Source organism: Talpa occidentalis, unplaced genomic scaffold (genome assembly GCF_014898055.3).
Source record: "Talpa occidentalis isolate TD23 unplaced genomic scaffold, MPIMG_talOcc4v2.1 talOcc4.15, whole genome shotgun sequence".
NCBI classification, from domain to species: domain Eukaryota; kingdom Metazoa; phylum Chordata; class Mammalia; order Eulipotyphla; family Talpidae; genus Talpa; species Talpa occidentalis.
In genome coordinates, this window is record NW_023601543.1 from 45,288,076 (window position 1) to 45,311,686 (window position 23,611).

The following is a 23,611-nucleotide window of genomic DNA, read 5'->3' on the forward strand; positions in this document are numbered from 1 at the left end:
AGAAAGCTCTACTGCAACTTTATGAATTTATATTACGGGTATGTCCGTGGTTTCCAGAAGAAGGCAGTCTATCACTGGAAACTTGGAAAAAAGTAGGAAAAGAAGTAAAAGATTTTTATGCCCTTCATGGGCCATCCCAAGTCCCAACACAGGCTCTGTCCTTGTGGGTATAAATTAGAGATTTGTTGGTTGATGACACTGAGACAGAATTGTGGGACAATCAACAAGAAGAGGTTCAGGAAGATCCAAAAAACAAAAACCTAGATATAACACCATTGCTCGCTCAAGCCTCCGCTCCCACACTAGAGGAACTCCTTCCCCACTCGGAGGATGAGCTTAATGATCATAAATATACTGAAATGTTCAATAAATTAACTTTTGAAAATGATAAACCCTCCCGCCCAACCGATAACCTTTTTCCAGTTGTTACCAAACCTAAAATTGCATTACATAATAATCCTAACCATATCAAGGCCCATCGAGGGCCGCTGGGTGGCATTCTAGGATCAGCAGGAGAGGCCAGTAAGACGGGAGATTTTTCATTTGCCTTTCCCATGGCCGGACCTCCGACCTTGACTCGCGCTGATGACGATGGCTCTGCATGGGAGCCATCACTATAAAACTCTAAAAGAATTACAGTTAGCTATTCAGACAATAGGTCATAACTCCCCTTATACTTATCAAATTATTGACATGCTATCGGCCACTTGGATGACCCCTTATGGCTGGCATAATCTTGCCAAGGCTGTTCTTCCTTCAGGAATGTATGTATTATTTCGCATGGAATATGAGGACCAAGTACATGCCTTCTTTAAGAAATACGATGATGAGGTCAAGGCTGAGAAAATTTCCTTTTCTATGTTCATGGGAACAGACAAATATACTGAGGTACGCAGACAGACTGCCCTACCAAAAGATGTCTTAGTCAAAATTAATAAGTTGACTGGAAAAATCTTCCTTCACCTGAACATAAGCCCGCTAACCTTACTGATATACACAAATGCCAGGATGAAATATACCAGGATTTTGTGGCCAGATTAAAAAATGCTCTGGATAAGGTTCTTCCATCTTCCAGAGTACAACATTTGTTGTTTAAACAACTTGCATGGAAAAATGCTAATTCCCTCTGTAAAGAACTAATTAGACCTAAAAAAAAAAATTCAAAAACTTATGGCTGTCTGTATCCCTAAATAACATCAAAGAGGACTCAGCTGACAGCCCCATATCAACAGAACAATTACCTGAACAGATAGGTCGTTTTTTGCCTGGCTGGAGGCAAAATGAAAGATGCAAAACAAAAGGTAAAAGAGAAAATAGCCTGCAGTATTAGAGAAAGTGATCAGGATTCTTGAAATAGTTAAATTGTTTTTCAAAAGCCAAAAGTTAATTCTAGAGCCAATACTAACCTCTTTGCAGAGGCATCTGACTCCCAATTATAAAACCATTCCAAAATCCAGCCCAAATTTCCAGCTCGGACTTGACTAAAATTGTTGAGATAAAAATAAAAACTCAAAAACAAATAAGAGATAATGTGACATGATCTTAAATGAAAAAAAAAATGCTCCAATCTTTTCCTGTTAATTATTTGGGGAAGAGGCTAGGTTCCCCCTGGTGAAGTTTTGCCATTTGTTTCTTTAAAAATAAATAAATAAATAAATAAATAAATAAGGCATTTATAAATAATAGTATTCAAAGTTCATTCACAATTGTTAAAGTGATAAAAAATGGTTAAATATGAGTGTATGAGACTATATGACTATAATATGACTAAAAGGTTTTTATTAAAATAGTATAAACCCACTGCAGTGGGCTGGTGGAGGCTGCCCTTGATCTCAACAAGCAGCTGCCTGGACTTTTTCTCCAGTGTTGGGATCACTGACAGGTCTCTACTACCTTCCTGCTGTGAAGGACTAAACTTTTCTATTATCCATCCACCTTAAATAACTATTTTGGTTCATTCTAAAAAAAAAAAAAAAAAGTTCCATTTCCCTGTGTTTCTCTGATTTTAAAGTCTAAATTATCTTAGGCAAAAACTGCTGAGTTACTTTTGACGTGCTAACAAGCTATACAAAATGCTTATTGGTTGAATAAAAGCTTTTAATTTTACTTATTGGACCTGTAAAAAATTAAGTTTCTTGTTAAAACAAACTAACCTGGTAAAACATAAAGTAATAATACAGACATTTTTGAGCTAAATTCTAAACCTCAAATTTTACAGGCAGACTGTAAAAATTTATCTCTTCTCCTGTTTTCAAGATAACAGTGTTCTTTTATGTTTTAAAATATGACCGTTCCCAGTGAGATAATGTGTTAACAACCTAAAGCCAAAAAATCATTTCTTAAAAATGTAAACTCCAAAAATATTTTCTTATCAAAAATAATTAGTAAAAACTGCCGTGACTGCTGTGGTCTCCAGCCCAAAGTCTTTGGTAATAATTAAGATTAGACACTTATTCTGTGCACAGATTTTAACTGTTAACTCATTAAAAACCTCAGTATCTTCATACATATTGGTAAAATAACTGTGTTTCAAAATATATGCACATGGCCTAAATTTTAAATGTATATTAAAAAAAAAATCTCTGTATCTGTTTGTCTTTCTTTGCGTTTGTTTTGTTTTTTACCTCCGGAGGACTAGTTATAAACAGCGCCTATATAAGTTCTAATAAAAACAAATTTTGAGATCATAATCCAAATTTTTAATATACAAGAACTAGTTCAAATTTTATGATATAATTCAAAGCATATATCCTTAAAGTTATAGTGTTAAATATTAATAATCTACTCTGTGTAAATGTATCTTTAAAGTGTTCTTTCCTTGACTAGAAATGTATATATATATATATATATATATATACTTATATATGTAAATTTTTTTGTCATATTAAAACCAAGTTATACTGTTTTTAAGTCAATTTTAAAAATCTGCAATGTTTTAAGTAGCGTTTTGGGGTGGTGAACACACAAAGCACCTCCTTGTGTTCTGGAATACTGAAAGGAAACCAACATCATGATTTGTTGAAAGTTTTAGTGGTGTCTGAAGAAAAGAGGGAGAGCAATTGATAACTGATAGTAAGTAAAATAAGAAGGAAAGGGAAAGTAGTTTTGTCTTAAAATTAAAATATCTGGTTGTGCCAGAATGTGGAAAAATAGAGAAAAAGCTAAAATTGAGGGTATGTAGTAAGTTGTAGAAGGTTTGAGGGGAAGTGAATTTTATTTGCCTTGATTTATAAAACCTGCAAATAATGGGTTTGAAAAGAAACAATGATATGTGTTGGAAATTTGACTGTATTGCATTATTTAATCAATTTATTCACATAATAAAAAAGATTAATTAATACTAAAGCTTGCTTTCATGTGGCCACACAGGCCATTTCAGTAAAATTGTCAACACTGTAATACTAAACTAAGCCAGTATCTTCATAGAAATTTAATATTGTTGTTTCTGTTGTTTTTCTAATATTTATGGCAAAGCTTCCCAGAAATCTAAATTCAAGTACAAATTTGGTAGCCTGTCATTTGGCTGATGCAAGGAAATTTTGTGGAACCTCAGTAGAGCTCCTGAGACACTCCACAAGTTTTCTCCCTTTCCTCTGGGAAAAGCAGTTAGATAAATTTGTTCGATTTGGTTTACCTAGTAAAGTAAAACTGGAAGGGAAGCATTGTCACTTGGGAAAATGGTAAAACTTTGGCATGTACAAAAATGTTAACATTGGTTTTCTAAAACAAAATCTTTCAATACCTAATATGTATGTAAATTGTCAATAATTATTGTTGCCTTGCAATATTATATACTTCAATGGTTTAATGTCTACAGGACTTGTTTCTACACAAAATAAGAAAAAAAGGCCTCAATTGATTCAAAATGATAAACTTTTGAGAGTAAAAATTTTTCTACAAAGAACTGTATAGACTGTTGAAAATACACCTGATTTTTACTGTTTTGTTTGACATAACGTTGAAAATGTTTTTACGTTTTGCCTTGATTCAACAAAATTTTCTTGTTTTGACTGACCAGACTCTACAGCAATGTTATATATATATATATATATATATATATTTTTTTTTTTTTTCTTTTTCTAGCAGAGCTAACCTTTTGTGTGGCTTTGAGTACAATTCTTCCAGGGAGTTAACATAGAGCTAAACTAAAATGTGGAGAAACTGCTGCTTTGTTCGCAAGGTTCCAGAGACCTCTGAAAATGATGAGGAAGCTTGCCTCCATTGGCAGGACTGAATAACCCGGTTCCCTGGACAGAAAGCTCTGTCATGAAGCCTGAACTCTTTCGTCTTTTCGCTGCCTTTGATGATGTACACTTCAAACAACCTGGACAGGACACTGCTAAGATCCCAGTGCGTGCCTGCGTTGGATACCCCTTTGCTCTGCACCTGGGAAATGCTTCATCCACATGTATCCAATCCCGCGGGAACTCTTATTCTGTCCAATGTTCCGGTTGTGTGGATACTAATTGTATTACCCCCTCTCTTGCTCGTCTATATCCTGTGGTGGTCTTGCTCAAAAGACCCCCCTATGTTATGTTACCTGTTGATTTACATGATATGCCTTGGTATGATAATACTGCTATGCAAATTTTGGATGAGGTACATGCTCTTCTTCGTCCTAAACGTTTTATTGTTGCCCTTATTCTTGGTATTGCTGCATTAATTTCCTTAGTTACCTCTTTAGCTGCTTCCTCTGTTGCTTTAATTCAGGAAGCTAAGACAACTTCTTTTGTGAATGACCTTACCAAAAATATGTCCATGGCGCTCTCTACACAGCGGGACATTGACTATAAGTTAGAAAAAAAAGTTAAATGCTCTGGAAGAAATTGTTATTGTATTGGCGATGAGGTTCAACTCCTCAAACAACAACTGTCTACTCGATGCCATGCTCAATTTCGTTTCATTTGTGTTACACCTTTACATTATAACTCTTCCTTACATTGGAATCTCACCAAACATCACCTATTGGGCATCTGGCATGACGGTGACCTTTCTCATGACCTTTCATCTCTCCAAGCGAAAATTTCTACTGTCAGTAAATCTCATCTGAATACTTCAGTTTCTTTTTTTGCCCATTCTCTGCCTTCCACTCTCCAATCTTTGACTCCTACTCACTGGTATCATCTTGTTCTCTCCTTCACTGTTCTTTCCCTACTCGTCCTGCTCCTTTACTCGTTCCCCTCTGTGTCCGCTTACTTCACAGGTCGATCTACCGCCTTCAACATGACATGTACGCCTACCAACTCCGTTCTAAAAAACAAAGGAGGACCTGCTGCACCTCCCCCTGCAGTGACCCTTAGGGCTAATGGCTTTCACCACAGTCCCTAGGTCCGGCTGGGCAAGGAACCAGCGCGCAGGGGGAGAACAGCAAAACTCCCTGAAGCAGGGGGAGAACAGCAAACCCCCCGAAGACATAGATAAGACGGAAGCCTGTTGAAAGATAATGACCCCAAGGAGCCACTACAGAAATGCTGACCGCACGGAACCTTATCTCGCCTTCTCAAGGCCCACAAACTTTATTCTAATACAACTGTCTCTCTAAAATCTTTTCTCTTTCTAAAATCTTTTCTCTTTCTCTGTCTAAAAAGGTCATTGGTTTGCTGATTAAAAAAGAACATATGAAATCTAATAACTAGACTAATTCAAATGAAACGTTACTAAACACTGTGTATTAATAGAACTGTTAGCTTAATAATTTCTCTGTTGTATGCTTAGCCTTGTTAGTATTAATCTTAATGATAAAAAATATTACATTGTGAAAAGTAAAATTCACCCGTGCTAATTAATAGTAATTTAGTGGTAGTGAGTAGTTTAAACAAAAAGTAATCACATAAAATAAAAAGAAAAATTAATAGCCTAACTACTTAGGAATGCGCCTGGGTCCAGATGTAAATCACTGCTCTGTCAATGATAAGCTAAACCTATAAGCAAGCTGATTTCTTCACTGATGTTCGCCATTCCTTTGCCTTTAGAAAAACATATATACTGGTCACCAACTCAAAGAAAATTACACTCAGATTTTCACTCTCTTGAAGTGTGTCTGTTTGTCATTTCTTTCGCCGATGCCCTGACCACCCTGCATGCTTCTCTCAACCCTGAGACGGCCTCATTGTCTACTGCTGTACTAGTCCGCGGCAAAGGGACTTATGAATACTCCACTACAGGCACACACAAAAGGTTAATAAAAGGTTTATTTACAAGGGAAAAGGAAATAAGGAAAATGTACAACTCAGGGAGAAAATAGGGAAATAAAGTCTTTAATGCGTCCTACCCGATCCGCCGACCTGGAAACCCAAAAAGCACTCTCCGAGCTGGCCGGACACTGCAAGCTTGCGGAGAGCCAAAATGGGGAACCCCTCCAAAGCCCACGTGTCTGGCTTTATACCAACCTGGCTGCTTAAACCCACCCTCAGGTCCCAGCCACCTTCCCTTTGGTGGGGATGGGATTTGGAGTTCCCAGTGTCTTTGGCTTTGGCCTGGGGTGGGGGTGGAGTCCACAAAGCCTGTATGGAATTAGCTTTAGGACATCCTTTTCCCCCCTAACACTAACAATAGCAACATATAAAATCAAGTCCCTGCCTTACAGAGCTCCTATTCTAGCAGCGGAGCAGACAATAGGCAAGAAAAACATAATTTATATGTTATGTGCTATGAAGTAAAAACACATATAGAAGGAGAAGACATGGTGTTGGGGCAGGGTTTGGAATTTCAGCAATGGTAGACAGAAAAGGCATCGCCAAGAAGGTAACAGTTTGGTGGTGAGCTGAAGGAAGTGAGGGAGCTTGCTCAAAAGTTATTCAGAGGTTCTGGATAGTTTCCAGGCACCCTCCAGATCTTCCCCACCCTACTCCACCCAGTTTTGCGCCCTGGTAGGCTGACCTGTATGGACTGCATCCACAGGTTCCCTTGCCCTCTGGCTTCGGGTTAGGTTTGACCAATGGGAGGCACCTGCAAGGAGATTAAAAGGAAAAAGGAAGTTAAAAAGGAGGCGGGGTATCAATTCATCAGCTCTCTCTGCATGCTCTTCCTGGGTTGGCTCCTCCCTCTACCAAAGACAGCTCCTGTCGGGAGAGCCTCTTCATGCAGCAGCCCTTTCCTACTTCCCGTCGCCACTTTCTCCCAGTATCCTGGCAGATATGTTGGGGAAAAGCATTCCAGGCAGAAGGAGAAAAGCAAGGACAAAGCGTAGATGTGCCTGGCAAGCTGAAAGAACATTCAGTGGACTGGTGTGGCTGGAATGAAGGAAGTGACAGACAGAAGGACTTGTAGGAGCGAATGCCAAGGAAGTAAGGGGCGGGAGAGAGTGGGTTCTGGAGACCTTGCAGACTCCCATAAAATTTGGCTTTTAATATGAGCAATCTGGGGAGCAATTGAAGGATGTTGAGAAAAAGACTAACATGCCCAGATTATGTTTTTACAGCATCACTTTGGGAGTCTGATGACAGGTCTACTACAATAATCCTGGCAAGAACGGATGATGGCACAGACTAGGATGGTAGCAGTGGGAGTGATAAGAAGTAGTCAGATCCAAGCAGATTTTGAAGGTAGTGCAGAAGAATACTGTTCACTAAAATGACCAGAGCAAAAGCTCAAACCCAGGGCCTGAGACTTTTTTACCCTGATTGTCATTGTATATCAGCAAAAATTCTTTTTTTCAACAAGATTTTAGAAGGCCCAGCATGTACTCTGCTAATCCCTAGATGCTACCATCAACTCAAAGCCAAAAGCCCAGCCCAAAATATTCCCAGACTGAACCTGACTCCAGAAAACTATCCTCATGGATTTTCTAGTCAATCTCCCCCACCCTAAAGTCTACCTCGCATAGGGTAGTACTGGGTGTCCTTTTGACCTCTGATTGACTCCGCCCACTAACCTCCACTGGCTACTGATTGAGCTGCCAAGTCAGAATTCTGGGAACATGACCCTTCCCCCCAACCCCCCCGCCCCCCCCCGTGCCCCCAACCCCTGCCTGCTCCACACCGCCTGTCCTCTGCTCACCATCCCTCAGAGACTGGCAGCAAAGAGATCCCATCCATTGACCAATGAGCAGATAGAAATGGGTCCTAAGCCAGTCAGAACACAGTGTGGGCAACGTCTCAAAGGTACCATGATTTTGTTAAGGATTTTTAGGTTGGCAGGGAAAAGCAGGCAACCATCAACCACAGGCAGATCAAGAGGGAAAAGAAAAGAGAAAATTGGAACCCCGTAACTTGGAACCCCTAAGCCTGGAGTATCTTCTGGGAACAAAAGCACCTGGCATTTCTGGGTGCACACTCTCGATTCTCTGGATAAGGCCTGTTGCTTCATATTCATGACGTTCCAACAGCAGTAGGTGCTGGAAACTGGAGAAAAGCACATGATTCTGAGGGCTCATTCCAGAGCCAGGAAAAACTGCTGGTATTTTGTTCAAAGAAATCAATGAGATCAGCCCCACAGCTGAAGTCAGCAAGACCGGAGAGCAAATGGCTGCCAACCTAGGAGGGGCAATCTTCCCTGGAATCCTAGATCGAAGACTTTCAAGCTGTGTGCCCTCGGATAAGATTCTTAACCTTCCCAGGACCTCAATTTTCTAATCTGTAAAATAGTTGCAGTTAAGATCAAATAAGTTCATGTATGTTAAAATGTGTCTGGGGCCGCCCCTGGTGGCGCAGGCGGTTGAGCGCAGCGCTGTGAAGCTGTCCACAGCCTCTGCAGCGCCCGTTCCATCCCGGCTGGCGAGGGTCCCACATGGCGCGGCAGACCTCTCCTGTTTCGCCCGCTGCTCCCCTCAGCAGTGTATTTCGTCAGTCTGCCTGTTCTGTTCCCTGCTCTGTCTCTGGTGAATCCTCTCACCCTCCTGCATGTCTGCCCTGTACCCTGGTTCTTGTATTAATAAATAAATAAATAAATAAATCTTTAAAAAAAAATGTGTCTGGCATTGGGCCTCCCTGGTGGCGCAGGCGGTTGAGCGCCGCACTGTGAAGCTGTCCGCAGCCTCTGCAGCGCAGGTTCGAGCCCAGCCGGCTGGCGAGAATCCCACATGGCGTGGCAGACCTCTCCTGTTTCGCTCGCTGCTCCCCTCAGCAGTGTATTTCGTCAGTCTGTCTGTTCTGCTCCCCGCTTTGTCTCTGGTGAATCCTCTCACCCTCCCGCGCATGTGGTCTGTACCCTAGATCTTGCATAAATAAATAAATAAATCTTAAAAAAAATGTGTCTGGCATGACCTGAGACCCTAGCCTCCCACTACATGCTGTTTTTCTTCTCATACCCACTTTTGTTTGGCAAAAGCCAGGGCTGTGTGTGGGGTAACTAGGGATTCCAGTGGCTGCTGGTGCCCTTAAAAAGAGCTCTCTGAGGAATTCTCCAGTTCTTTCATGCCAATGCTGATTTCTGCCTGAGTAGCTGGCATTCGATTCCAGCAGGACCTGGTTCCACGCACGGCTTGGCACTGAAGGGCACTAATGCCTGTTAATTAACTGTACATTCAGCTGACCTGCCTAAGTTGCTGCTTTCATTTCCATTTTTTTTTTCTTATTCCATTCCAGGTTATACGAACCCCTTATGAATTTGTAAGCTGTTAACAGAGACCTTTGCGCCACCCTCTTCTCTCTCACCCTCTCTTCTCTATACTGCCTCCTCTGCTTACCCTTGGCCCTGGCTCTCAATCTTTTCCCTTCTCTTCCCTAGCTCTTCTACGAATTGTCCCAAGATAGTGCTCTGGGGAGAAAGTGTTAGTGGACAGAATTAGGGGCACCCCAGGATTCCCAAACCTGCCTGCTCTAAATGGGTCCTACCACCTGCTGCATCAAGACAAAGCATCCTCTTAGTGCATAAAACCTTCAACAGAAAAGAACTTTAATAGAATTCGTGTGCAATAGAGAGAAGAGAAAGAATAGAGTTAAAATAGTTTCCAATTTAAATGCCCGAAGTTACCCATCCCCTCGTGGTAAATGCTCAACCAAACAGGACTGGTCCATGCAGAGCCACTGAGGCCTGAAAGCCTGCCACAAGCCTGCCACAAGTCTAAGGCACCTTCTGATGGAGCACCATAGGGAAGAAGCAGAAGGGGCTATGCAAGTCTGGGAGGAAAAGAGCAAATCAAGGTAATGGTTGCCACTGTCAGCCTCCCCACGGGTCTCTGACCCACATATCTTTCCCTCTCAAGTGTCTCCTTCCATGTTCCCCAAGTCCCTGGTACAAATCCAAAGCCGAGAAGCAAGTGCGGCTTCTTCACATGTGTCTTTGCCCCATGTGCCTCCTCCAGGTCTTCGTCCTTCTTCCTCCCCAAGTCCTTTTCCCAGACTTTTCTAGCTTGTCCTTACTGTCCAGCGTCACCTTCCCCGGATAGGACAGGGAACCTGGAACCTCCCCTTTCTACGGATATCACGCTGTTACAAGCGTAGTTAAAAGTGGCTCAAGTAGACCCAGGGAACTATTCCGCTTCCTCTTTGCCCTGTCACACCAGTCAAACCCCACACTCACTTTCCCACTCATTCACCCTGGACCAGGCAATGGGATTACGAAGCAAAATGAGAACTGGCTGCTGTCCTTAGAGAACTCCCAGTATAGTAGGGGGGACAGCCCCAAGATGTATGTGAAGAACTGGGTGCAGAGAGGAGAGCATCACTGGCCTCTGAGGGGTCAGAGAAAGCTATATGAAAGAGGAGACTTGAGTTTAGCCTTGAAGCCTGAGTGTATTTTTCCAAGTGGAGAGAGCGCCAAAGGGCACCCAGGGGAGGAGGTGGCAGGAGGAGATAAGGGCAGTGTGTGCTGGGGGCCCCGCATAGCCCGACAGTAGGGGCTAGGAGACAAACAACAATGAGCCTTGAAAGGAGAATCTGGGCAGGAGGGCAAGGCTGAGGAGGTTGGACCTAATGAATGCTGGGAAAAGACATGATGAAAACTGTGTTTTATGAAGGTAGTTCTGGAACAGAGAGATCAGAAGAAAGAAGGGGGCCAGTTAGGAGGCTGCCACAATGGCACAAGCTGCCACCCTGAACTAGAGGGTCAACCGGGGGATGGAAGTGAAGGCGTAGAGAAGAGCTGCCACAGAGGCCTCCTTCTCTAGCTCCAGCCTTTATCCCGCGTTCCTTCCTCATCTTTCTCCAGTGCCTTCTTCCTTGCCCATCTTTGTGCATCCTGGGCCTCAACTCTAACTCCCATCTCAATATAAATTTATCCCAAATCTATATCTTGAGATCAGACTAATCATCTGTGCCTGGGGTCAGAATCTGGCTGCTTTTGGACATACCCAAGTAACCAGCTCATCAGCATGTCCCAAATCACCACAACAGTGACTATGCCTCAGCCCTACCCAGTTCAGGAGAACCTGAGCTATATTACTGCCTCTGCGGCCTAACTTAGGAACTGAAGGATCATTTTACATCTTTGCAGGCCAAACATAGCTTCCCAGTTCTAAACCAAGCAATTTATATGTGAACTTGGAGGACTTACACCTTCATAATTTGGGGCTGGCCTTCCTTCACTCACTGTCAAGTTCCTCAGCAGCGGCCCTTGGGTGGGGGGGCCCCTCCAGTTCCCTGGTAGTTGGAAATGTGCAGAGGCACTTCTTGTTGTCACAATGACTCAAGGGTAACAGTGACATTTAGGACCAGAAGTCAGGCTTCAAGGCTAAATTCAAGTCTCCTCTGAAACTTTTTAGCTTTCTCTGACTCCTCAGAGGCCAGGATGCTCTCCTTTCTGCACCCCACCTGCAAAGGATTATCCCCCAAAGTGCCAAGAGTACTCTCATTGGGAAGCACTGTGACCATGAGCTCGGTGAAGGCAGGTAGAGTCTGGCTACTTTGTTTGCTCCAGTGTTCCCCATATGTAGCAGACTGTATAGCACACATGGGTGTGCAAGAAATATTTGTTAAATTAATAAATTGACTCATCCCTTCATGTAATCAATCCCTACTGAGCACCACCCTTGGTGCTAGGATAGAAAGATCAACAAGACTTGGGCAGCATCTCTGTACATTTTGGCTAACCTTAGGTGAGATGAGGTTAGGTTAAGTCAGGTTAGGTTAGGTTAGGGTAAAGGTGGAGGCCAGAAGTCAAGAAGGACTCACCTTCTATAACTACCACAGGGCCCTTTGTAGCAAGGGAGACATATTACCTACCAGTTAAATGGTGAATTGGAAATTCATTCATTCAAACAACACTTGACTACCAAGTGAAACTTTTTCGAAATTTTTTGCTCAGACATGATCGTTGTTGATGCTGGGCTTGGAGGAGAGGAAGGTTGGGTGGGGGCTCGAAGCAGAATTGGGGCTTGAGAGGTTCTGCCCAACTCAGGGGCCAGAGCAGTCTCCTGGGATTGGGGCAGCAGCGGTGGTGGTGGTGGCAGCGGCAGGGAGGGGGTGGGGGGGGGTCTGGTTTGAATGGAAATATGTGCCACATGGCCTGAATTGCAGGGGCTGGCCTCAGGCTCCCACAGCTCCAAACACTTCCAGATGGATTTATTTATAACTCCCAAACCAGAGGCAGCACTCAGCAACTTTTCCTCACTCCCCTCCCCACTCTGCAGTAAGCCTTGGCTGCCCCTTTCTAATCCGGAAACCAGCTAGAGGCTGGGACTGTACAGGAGGGCTCAGCTGCACGCAGTCAGCTTGGGCCCCTGCTTGCGGCCTGTCCCCTAGGTGGCAACAGCAGCTCACAGTGTGGGTCTGCCCACTGAGCCTGGTCTTTCCCCTGCCCATCTGGGCTCTCAAGGGCTCACTACTAAATGGGTAGGTAGGCACATCCTTGTTGGTAAGTGTCCCTTCCAGGCCTGCCTCAGTTTCTCTGTCTTACAGAGATTCTGAGCTCCCTCCTCTCCTACAAGATACTACTTCTCAGTGTAGAGACGGCCAGAGGTTTTGGACACCTACATTTTCCAAATCAGGAAATTGAAGCTCAGGGAGTTGAGTAACTTGCCCAAGGTCACACAGCATGGCAAATACAGAGCTGGAGTTGAGAGCTCAAGTTCTGTCCCTGATGCCAGTGCTTCCTCAGCCCCGCTGTAGCAGCAGGAGGAGCACAGAGCAGGTTCTCTATGCCTCAAGCAGATGGGTGAAGGAGAGTCCTGGAGCCCTCGGTGGCTTTTTCAGGGTTTTATTGAGTTTACCAGGTATACGGCAGGCAGGGGCGCTGGGGATCAGGAGGCTGGCAGACCACCCAGCCCCCAGCGAGCCTTCATTCTTTCTGGGCTCTCCTGCATTCTCTTGTGGCCTCTGCTTCTCTGCTGGTTCTCCTTCTGGTTCTGTTCTGCTCTGCTTTGCTGGTGTCCCCCTGACGCCACCCTTATAAGCCCAGTCTCTCAGCCCAGGTGTACCCACCTATGTATGCCCACACCCCACTCCAGGTGTGCGCCATCAGGCATGCATTCAGGACCACAGGGATCCATCATCAATCCTAATGGCAGGAGGGCAGAAAAGCCTGACAATTATTTACCCTACACCCACGTTTTCTCATGGGCAAAGCAGGGCTAATGCGTGGCAGGTGGTCTGATGAGAAGCGTGAGCTCTGAAACTGCTCTGCATTGAACACATAATGGTTGTGTTATTTACTAGCTAGATGGCTTTCAGTGAGTCACTCTTCCTCTCTGTAACTTAATTTCTTTGTCTTTCTCTTAAGGATTACGGAGATAATGAATTTAAATGGCTTGGCATAGCGTCTGGCCCACATTGAACCCACAATAAAGAACAACCAATGTGATAGCTAATGGCTCAGGTGATCATTATAGAGCTTACGACTCCCCTCCCTTGAAATGTAGGCTGGGCCCCACACAAACATCACCCCTTGACTCCTCAGACACAGAGAAAAATAAACGTGGGCTGGGAGAGATTCAGTTACTCGTCCAAGGTCACGCTTGGAGGAATCGAGAGGGTAGCTGACCCCAGTTCTAGGTCATTCCAAGGTTATGGATTCCATGCTGCCATAGGTTCTGAAGGATAAAAGCCCCTAGATGTGCCCTTAGCTGAAAGGGAAGCTGCCCTGCTTCCCCGCACTGCTCTATCTGGCCCCATTTAGGATTGGCCCAGAAGATTCCTCTTCCCCAGAGGTTCAAGCCACTCAGACACCTGAGCATCTTGGCTGCCCCAAGCAGGGCCTGTGGGCACATTAGGGCCATGGAACCTGAGGGTCTTGGGGCAGAAGCAGAGGGTCTTCCCACCTGCCTCCTCCTAGCCATGGCTGGAGGGGACAGGGTGGTGGTTGGAGGGGACGGTGTTAAAGAAAGCAAACAAAGGCTACAGAGTCGAGCTTCTCCAAGCACCATATCTGCTCCTGTAAAATATCTTTGCCGTCAGAGTTACTCAGAACCAAACTCTGGTAAACCCACCTCTCTGCATTCAAGGGTCCAGACAAATTTTCCTGCAGCTGTTCAGCAACATGTGACACCAGATTTATGCCCCAGTGGGAGTCTTCGGTATTCTCACATTCTTTTCTGCTTGCTGCTGTGCAATTTAATATGCATAATTTCTCCCATGTTTTCCCAGCCAGCACCACACATTACTACCGCCAGCGGTAGCAAGAAGGAACAGCACAACCTCCGTGCATATACGGGCAAGGGAACCAGCAGACATGTCTCGCAATCAAATGTGACTCACCACATATTTCCTTCATCTTTTCAGCGGGCTGCCGAGGATGCTCAGAATTTCTGATAGCCCAAGAATTAAGTGCAGAGTTACTTCATCAATGGCCAGCACAGAGTTATTTAATAAAAGCTCAGTCTCTATCCAAAGTAACTCTCAGAGTTTATCAACAAGCATTACCAGAAGGCTCAGGGCAGCCCCTCTCTGCTTCCAGCATTGATGCTTGAGGAAAGCTTCCTCATTGTTGATTCTTAATCCAGAGACCACCAGGTCTACCACCACAACCCTATGATAGAGGGTCTCTGAGCCTTAGTTTCCTTCTCTGTTGTTCTGAGGGCTCTAACAGGAGTCAGGTACATGGTATTTCTCAACAAATGTTACATTTATAAAGCTTTGCTTTGTAGTAAAAGTAAATTCTTACGCATTCTAGAGTCATACAGAGGGTGACTCAGGAAATTCTTCATTCTCTCAATATTTATCAAGCTTGAAGTATGTACAAAGCAACATGGGAGAAACAAAATTAATTCAACATAAAATTTCCTTCCTTTAAGAGACTAATATAGCGGCACATTTAGGCAAGCACGAATGAAATGTTGCAGAATGCCAGACTGCCTTTGAGAGCCAGAAAAGTACTAGAAATGAGTGAAAGAGCTGGAGTAAGGCAAGAGAGAGTGTGGAGGGCTGAGGAGCATGTGCTCCAGCTAAAGTGGAAGCTGCTACCCCAATCCAGCTAACTGCTGTCCTGTGGGAATACAGTCCTTATTAGCATACTTTTATGTTTTTCAAAGCCAAAACCCAGATTGCACAGAAAGATTACTAATTGTTACATGCTGGCAGATAATTTAAAAAGAAACAAACTGCATGCAGACCAAATGAAATATATCTGTGGGCATTATTCAGGCAGCCAGCCACCAGTTTGCGACTTCCCTGCAGTGGTAAATGATAAAGTAGAAAGGCATGTTTGCCCACGACAAACTCTAGAGGTGCTCAGAGGAGGGCATGTGCCCCTTGAGTTGGCATGATTTGGAAGTTTTTCTCTAGGGGGTAGGGTTCAGCCTGGGCCTTAAAGTGGGGGGTGTGAACCTGGGAGGCAGAAGGGGGGACATGGAGCTCTCAGTAAGGATGAAGTTTGAACCAAGAAGCTTGGGGTCAGAGTTTCAAGGCAGTGAGGAGGTGTGTCTGGCAATTGGTTAGTCTCAGTGGAGGGGGCTTCATATGACCGGAATCAAGGATTTCACCATGGAGGAAATCAGGGAAGACTGGGAAATACTATTTAAGGAATCTGAATCAGAAAAAAAAAGTCAGAGAACAGTTTTAAACACAAAGAGATGCTTCATCAAGCAAGCATGGAAAAAGGACATTTAGTTACGTACAGGGATTTTTCTAGAATCTGGCACTGCAAAAATCTATGGGCAAAGCAAATAACTCATGATCCTGGCTGGCGACTAGAAATGGATCTAGAAGGTGGGAATGGGTGGAGCAGAGTACAGCGAGACCTGACATATTGTAGGTGACCTTAAATGGGGGAGGCAAGAAATGAACAGGCAATTTTAACAAGTCAGATAGCCAAAAATCGTTGAAACCATTTTCAAAACACCTTAGTAAGAGCAAAGGTAGAAATAAATGTCCAGGATGAAAAGCCCCAAGGTTTGGAAACTGTCCTCCCACAGGGCTAACTGGCAGGCTGGGAGCATAACTGAAGGAGAGGAGGCATCTTACCCCGAGGTAGAGATTACGGGATGTGTGGCATGCAGGTGTCAGGGAGCATCATGTCTGCCCTCCTTTGGATTATGTGGCCACGAAAACGAAAGGCAAGGTGGCAAAGGGTCTAGAAAAAAGCACAAGTGGAGCAGGCAGGATTATGGCCACCCAAAGATGTCTGTGTCCTGAATCCCCAGGAGTGATGAGCATGTTAGGTTAAATGCCTAAGTTCGAAATCAGACTTATGGATGGAAATAAGGTCTCTAATCAGCTGACCATGAGCTGGAGAGGATCTCCTTCACTTTCTGGATGGACTTAGCATAATCACAAGCCTGCTTATAAAGCAAAAGGGCATGGCAGGAGAGGCAAAGGCAGTGAGAGAGACAAGGTGACATGAGCAGAGTCAGAGAGATGGGGTGTGAGAAAGACTCAACTGTCCACTGCTGGTTTTTAAGATGGAGGAAGAGGACAGGAATCAAGGAATGCAGGTGGCAGGCAGCTAGAAGCCAGAAAGGAGAAGGAAACAGATTCCCTACAAGAGCCTGCAGAAGGAATGCTGGCCTGCTTACACCTTGTTTTTAGTGCAAAGAGTTGCACTGCAGACTTATGACCTCCAAAACTATAAGATAATAAATTGGTGGTGTTTTCAGCCACTAAATTTGCAATGATTTGTTACAGCAGCAGTAACAAATGAAAACAACTGGCTTTGGACTCAGATAGATGTGGAATTTAATCCTGGCTCCACTATAGACCAACTACTTGAACATAAAGGGTTAGCACAGCCTGGCACAGAGAAGGTGCTAGCAATGTTTTTTTCTTTCCTTCCATGCTGCTGATCAAAAAGTAATTAATACTCAGGGCCAGTGATATTCTGATAAATGTTTAGCAACCAGCTCTCAAAACAAGTGTTTATATAAGAAGGTGAAACACTTTATGAATAACAATGAACTACATCATACATTTTATCACAAATTTCAGATAGCAAATCAATTCTAATATAATGCTTTCATTGCTATTGCTGAACTCATATTCAAAACCAATCTATCTTTAATGTTGGAGCAACATGGCGGCGAGGAGACGCTGCAAGTAAGATCTCCCATTAAAAAAAGTTAATAGGGAGGAAAAGCGGCAGGTCCCAGTGAGAACCGGGACACGGAAGATAAACGGGTGACGCCAGCAAACTACCCGAAGAAGAAAGTGGCCATAAAAGAGGACCAGAAGGGAGGGACGCGCAGAACCCTGCTCCCCTCCCCCGCCCACAGAGGCGGCACTCTCCGACCGGCAGAGAGGAGGGAAACAACAAACCAAAACGACCCACAAGAACAAACGACGCAGCAAGCGGGACTGGGAGTGGAAAGGAACTATTGCAGCCACCACACCCCATGAACGGGAGCTGAGGCGAACCCTGCAGGATCCGCCGCGGCGGTGAGGGAACGGCTCCGGGCACCATTAGAGAAGAACAAAGACCCCGGGAGACGCGCACACAGCCCGGGCTGCCTGTAAGCTTGCGCGGGAAAGCGGCGCGCTCGGGGAGCTTGAAAAGCAAGTGCAGACCTGGATCGCGGCTGCCCAGGTCCCCGCGCCTGCGACCTAGGCTTGCGGGGAGACGACCTAGGCTTGCGGGGAGACGCGCGGAGGTCCTCACTGAGGTGAAGGTCCCTCCCTGAGTGAGCAGGAACCAGGCGCCCAGGCACGGGAGCGGTGCAAAAGGCGCCATTCCCGCGCCACTGAACTGGGCTACAGCCCACGTCCTGGAACTGAGGGCTTTGAACTGAGACCCGGGGCACGAAAATTCGGGGCGTGGGTTCTCCACGACGGTGGGGCACAAGGCAGACACAGCACCCCAAAGCTGTTGAGGTGTACCCTACCATTCCCGCTCTGTTCCCTGTCCCACGGGGTGGGGAGGCGAAAACAGCCCCCAAGGACAATAGGAGAGATCTCTGGCGCCACCTAGCGACCAGGAAAAAAAGTCACTAACACCCCATAGAACAGGAAATTTCTTAAGACTGCTTGAAAAGGGCAGAAGGCTTCTGTAGGACCCAGTGCCAGCCAGGAAGTTATTCCACGCCAGGCCCCTTCCGACCAGCAGTCTGAGCCCACAGAGGGAGCAGGCACCCACGTCCAGGGCAGACCGGGTGCGCAGAAGAGTGTGCCTGAAACCGGAGGCGCAGGGACTGCATCCCGCTTCGCCATTTGAGAACAGGGACATTTCTTCAGTAAAAACTGCCTAAAACCAGCAGAAATCTCCCCCAGAAGACAGAGATGGCTCCTGGAAGAGCCAGAGGGGAGCGGAGAAGTTCACCCAAGATGTCAGTCAGTCCGAGCAACACAGTGTCCCAACGCATACGACAAATTAGAAAACAGACAGTAGGGAGTAGAAGAACCACACGCAACCTAACAACTCCTCAGGAAAGAAGCACACCACAAAAAGAAAACCACTCCCCAGATTGCAACGACAGCAACTTGGAAGAACTTCTGAGCCTTCCAGAAAGAGAATTTAAAATTGCCATGATTAAAAAAGTGATAGATCAGAAGAAGGAAATTGAGTCCCTAAAGAGGGAAGTAAAAGAAATGCAGGAGATCAAAGAATTAATGGAGGAACTAAAGAACTCCGGGAAAAGCAAGGAAAGCAGAATAGATGAAATGGAAGAACGAATAAGTTCTCTTGAAGACACAGAAATAAAAGAACAAAACAGAAAAGGAAAGAGAAGTACGAAGGAAAAAGAATGAAGAAAGACTTCGGGAACTATCTGACTCCATGAGGAAAGGAAATATAAGAGTTATAGTAATCCCAGAAGGAGAGGAGAGAGATGTAGGAACAGAGAAAATATTCCAGGAGATAATTGAAGAGAACTTCCCAAATGCGAAGAAGGAGCTGAAAATTGATATACAAGAAGCAAGAAGAACACCAAACTTCCACGACGAAAGGAAAAGCACAGCAAGACACATAATAGTAAAGCTCCCAAGAATCCAGGACAAGGAAAAAATAATGAAGCTGACAAGAGGGAAGAAACAGATAACATTCAAAGGAAAACCAATCAGGCTGACATCAGACTTCTCTGAAGAAACACTACGGGCAAGGAGAGAGTGGAGGGACATAGTCAACAGACTCCAAGAAAACAGATGCCAACCAAGAATACTCTATCCCGCAAAGCTCTCTTTCCTCTTTGAAGAAAGAATAAGGACCTTCCCAGACAACAGAAACTCTGGAATTTCATTACGACTAAACCCCCACTCCAAAAAATACTACAAGGAATCCTAAAGCCAGAACCTCAGAGGACGAATAACAACGAAAGAAGACCAAAAAAAAAAAAGTTATTAAAGAATAAATAAAATCAAAGGAAAGACAAACATAATGGCAAATACAGATGCTAACATATCAATATTAACTCTAAATGTAAATGGACTAAACTCTTCAATAAAAAGACACAGAGTTGCAGCCTGGATTAAGAAACAAAACCCAACCTTTTGCTGTCTCCAGGAAACACATTTAGCTACAAAAGATAAAAATAGGCTCAAAGTCAAAGGATGGAAAACAATCCTACAAGCAAATGGGCCAAAAAAGAAAGCAGGAACAGCTATACTTATATCAGATAAAACAGACTTCAAACTCAAAAAATAAAAAGAGACCCCAATGGTCACTACATTATGATCAAGGGGACAATACTTCAAGAAGAATAACACTCATTAACATATACTCACCAAACGAAAGAGCACCAAAATATATCAGACAACTGTTGTCCTCTCTGAAAACAGATCAGAGAAAACACATACGTAGTGGGAGACTTCAACACACACTATCAACAATGGATAGATCAACAAGACAAAAAATAAGTAAAGAAACTAAAGCTCTAAATAAGGACCTAGAGCATTTGGGCTTAACAGACATCTATAGAACACTAAACCCAAAAAAAACGAGTACACATTTTTCTCAAGCGCACACGGATCATTCTCCAGGATCGATCACATACTGGGCACAAGACAAACATCAACAGATACACCAAGATTGAAATCATACCAACCATCTTTTCTGACCACGAAGGCATCAAACTAGAAATAAATCATAAAAGAAGGCAAGGAACTATCCTACCTCATGGAGATTAAAAGCCACACTACTGGAAGACCACTGGACTAACGAGGAGATCAAAGAAGAAATTAAAAAATTCTTTGAATTGAATGACAAGGAGACACCAATATCCTAAATGTATGGGATGCAGCAAAAGCAGTAATAAGAGGAAAATATATAGCAATAGAAGCTCACATCAAAAAACAAGAAAGAACTCAAAGAAACAACCTAATCTCGAAGCTCAAAGATCTAGAAAAGAACAACAAAAAAACCCAAAACCAGTAGAAGAAAAGAAATAATAAAACCAAAGCAGAAATAAATGAAATTGAAACTAAAAAAACAATCCAAAAGATCAATGAAACAAGAGCTGGTTCTTTGAAAAAATAAATAAAATAGACAAACCCCTAGCCAGGCTCACAAAGGAAAAAAGGGAGAAAGCACAAATACACAGGATCATAAATGAAAGAGGAGAAATCACAACGGACACAGCAGAAATCAAAAGAATAATGTAACTACTATGAACAGTTATATGGAAACAAGTTCAACAATCTAGAGGAGATGGACAAATTCCTACAACTCTACAATCACCCAAAGCCAGATAAAGAAGAAATAGAACACCTAAACAGACCAATTACAAGCAGCGAATTGAAATGGTAATCAAAAACCTCCCCAAAAAAAAGCCAGGGCCTGATGGATTTACAAATGAATTCTACCAAACATTCAGAGACGAATTAGTGCCTATCCTTCACAAACTCTTCCAAAAAATGAGAAGGAAGGGACAATACCAAACACGTTCTATGAAGCCAATATTACACTAATACCAAAACCGATAAGGACAACAAAAAAGGAAAACTACAGGCCAATCTCCCTAATGAACACTGATGCAAAAATCCTCAATAAAATTTTAGCTATCAGAATCCAACAATGTATCCATAAGATAATTCACCACGACCAAGTTGATTCATTCCAGGGGCACAAGGATGGTTTAACATCTGAAAATCAATCAACGTTATCCAACACATCAACAAAAAGAAATATAAAAACCATATGATAATATCAATAGATGCTGAGAAAGCTTTCGACAAAGTGCAACACCATTCATGATAAAAGCCCTTGAAATTCTTGGGATACAAGGAACATACCTCAACATCATAAAGGCCATCTATGACAAGCCAACAGCCAGTATCATTCTCAATGGTGAAAAGCTGAAAGCAATTCCATTAAGATCTGGAACAAGACAAGGATGTCCACTCACCACTGCTTTTCAATATAATACTGGAAGTCCTAGCCAGAGCAATAAGACAAGAGAAAGACATCCAAGGAATCCAAATAGGAAAAGAAGAAGTCAAACTATCACTATTTGCAGATGATATGATAATATACGTAGAGAACCCCAAAATCTCCACAGAAAAACTAATTCAACTCATCAATCAATTCAGTAAAGTGGCAGGATACAAAATCAACACGCAAAAGTCAGTAGCCTTCCTATACACAAACAATAAATCTGAAGAAGAAGAAATCAAAAAAACTACCCCTTTTATTATTGAAACAAAAAAAATCAAATATTTGGGATAAATCTAACAAAAGAGGTAAGGACCTATACAAAGAAAACTATAAAACACTGTTAAAAGAAATAGAAGAAGACACAAAGAAATGAAAGACATCCCCTGCTCATGGATTGGAAGAATAAACATTATTAAAATGGCCATCCTACCAAAAGCAATATACAGATTCAATGCTATTCCAATCAAAATCTCAATGGCATTCTTCAAAGAAATAGAACAATTATTGATGAAATTCATATGGAATCACCAAAAACCCCGAATAGCCAAAGCTCTACTGAAAAAAAAAGAAGGAATGGAGGCATCACACTCCAGACTTCAAACTATACTACAAAGCCATAATCATCAAAACTGCATGGTTATTGGAACAAGAACAGACATACAGACCAATGGAATCGAATAGAAAATCCAGAAAATAAACCCACAGATTTATGGTCAACTAATCTTTGACAAAGGAGCAAAGACTATGCATTGGAGCAAAGAAAGTTTGTTCAATAAATGGTGCTGGGAAAACTGGGTCGCTACATGCAAAAGAATGAAGCTTGACCACTACCTCAGACCATACACAAAAATCAACTCAAAATGGATTAAAGAACTAGACATAAGACCTGAAACCATAAAATACATAGAAGGAAATATAGGCGAAACACTACGGATTTGCACATCAAAGACATCTTTACAGACACATCACCCAAAGCAGTGATAGTGAAGACAAAGATAACAGCTGGGACTACATCAAATTAAAGAGCTTCTGCACAGCAAAAGAGACAATAACAAAAACAAAGAGAAACCCCACCAACTGGGAGAACATTTTTGCACCCAACACTAATGATAAAGGACTGATCACAAAATCTGCAAAGAGCTGATGAGACTCAGCAACAACAAAGAAAATAATCCAGTCAAAAAATGGGCAGAAGAGCTAAAAAGAAACTTCTCTGAAGAGGAAATGCAAATGGCCAACAGGCATATGAAAAAATGTTCAACATCACTTGTAATCAGGGAAATGCAAATCAAAACTACCATGAGATACCATCTCACACCAGTGAGAATGGCACATATTAAAAACTAGCAACAACAAATGTTGGCGAGGGTGTGGAGAAAAAGGAACTCTTCTGCACTGTTGGTGGGAGTGCAAACTGGTCCAACCACTATGGAGAGCTGTGTGGAGATTTCTGGACCTACTAAACATAGAGCTTCCATATGATCCAGCAATTCCACTCCTAGGTATTTACCCAAAGGACACAGAAACATCAATTCCAAAGAGCACCTGCACTCCTATGTTTATAGCAGCACTGTTTACAATAGCTAAGCTTTGGAAACAACCCAAATGCCCAAAAATAGATGACTGGATCAAGAAGATGTGGTACATATATACCATGGAATATTACTCAGCATTCAAAAAAGATAAACACATGCATTTGCAGCAACATGGATGGCGCTGGAAGGGATCATGCTCAGCGAAATAAGCCAAAAGAAAAAGAAAATACCGGATGGTCTCACTCATAGCAGGAATCTAGAAAACTTAAATAAGGGACCAGGAAAATGAATATAGAAAGTGAAATCAAAATCAACAAAAAACTATGACCAGAGACACTTTTGGGGGGTGGGGGCGGGAGGGGAGGATTGGGGTCAGAATGGGGCGTTTGCAATTGTATGGGGGAATATAAAAATAAATTTAGTATTAAAAAAAAATAAACATCTTAATGATTAAAAAAAAAAAAAAAAAT

General features: G+C 43.2%; 1 protein-coding gene across 1 annotated transcript in view; it reads right to left on the reverse strand.

Annotated features, from left to right (window-relative positions):
* NHSL2 (NHS like 2) overlaps window positions 1-23,611 on the reverse strand; it is a 298,859-nt gene that overhangs the window by 162,371 nt on the left and 112,877 nt on the right. The window contains exon 2 of the mRNA XM_054695668.1: window positions 6,880-6,948. The gene's annotated coding sequence lies outside the window, so the exon portion shown is untranslated. The remainder of the gene's footprint in view (window positions 1-6,879; window positions 6,949-23,611) is intronic.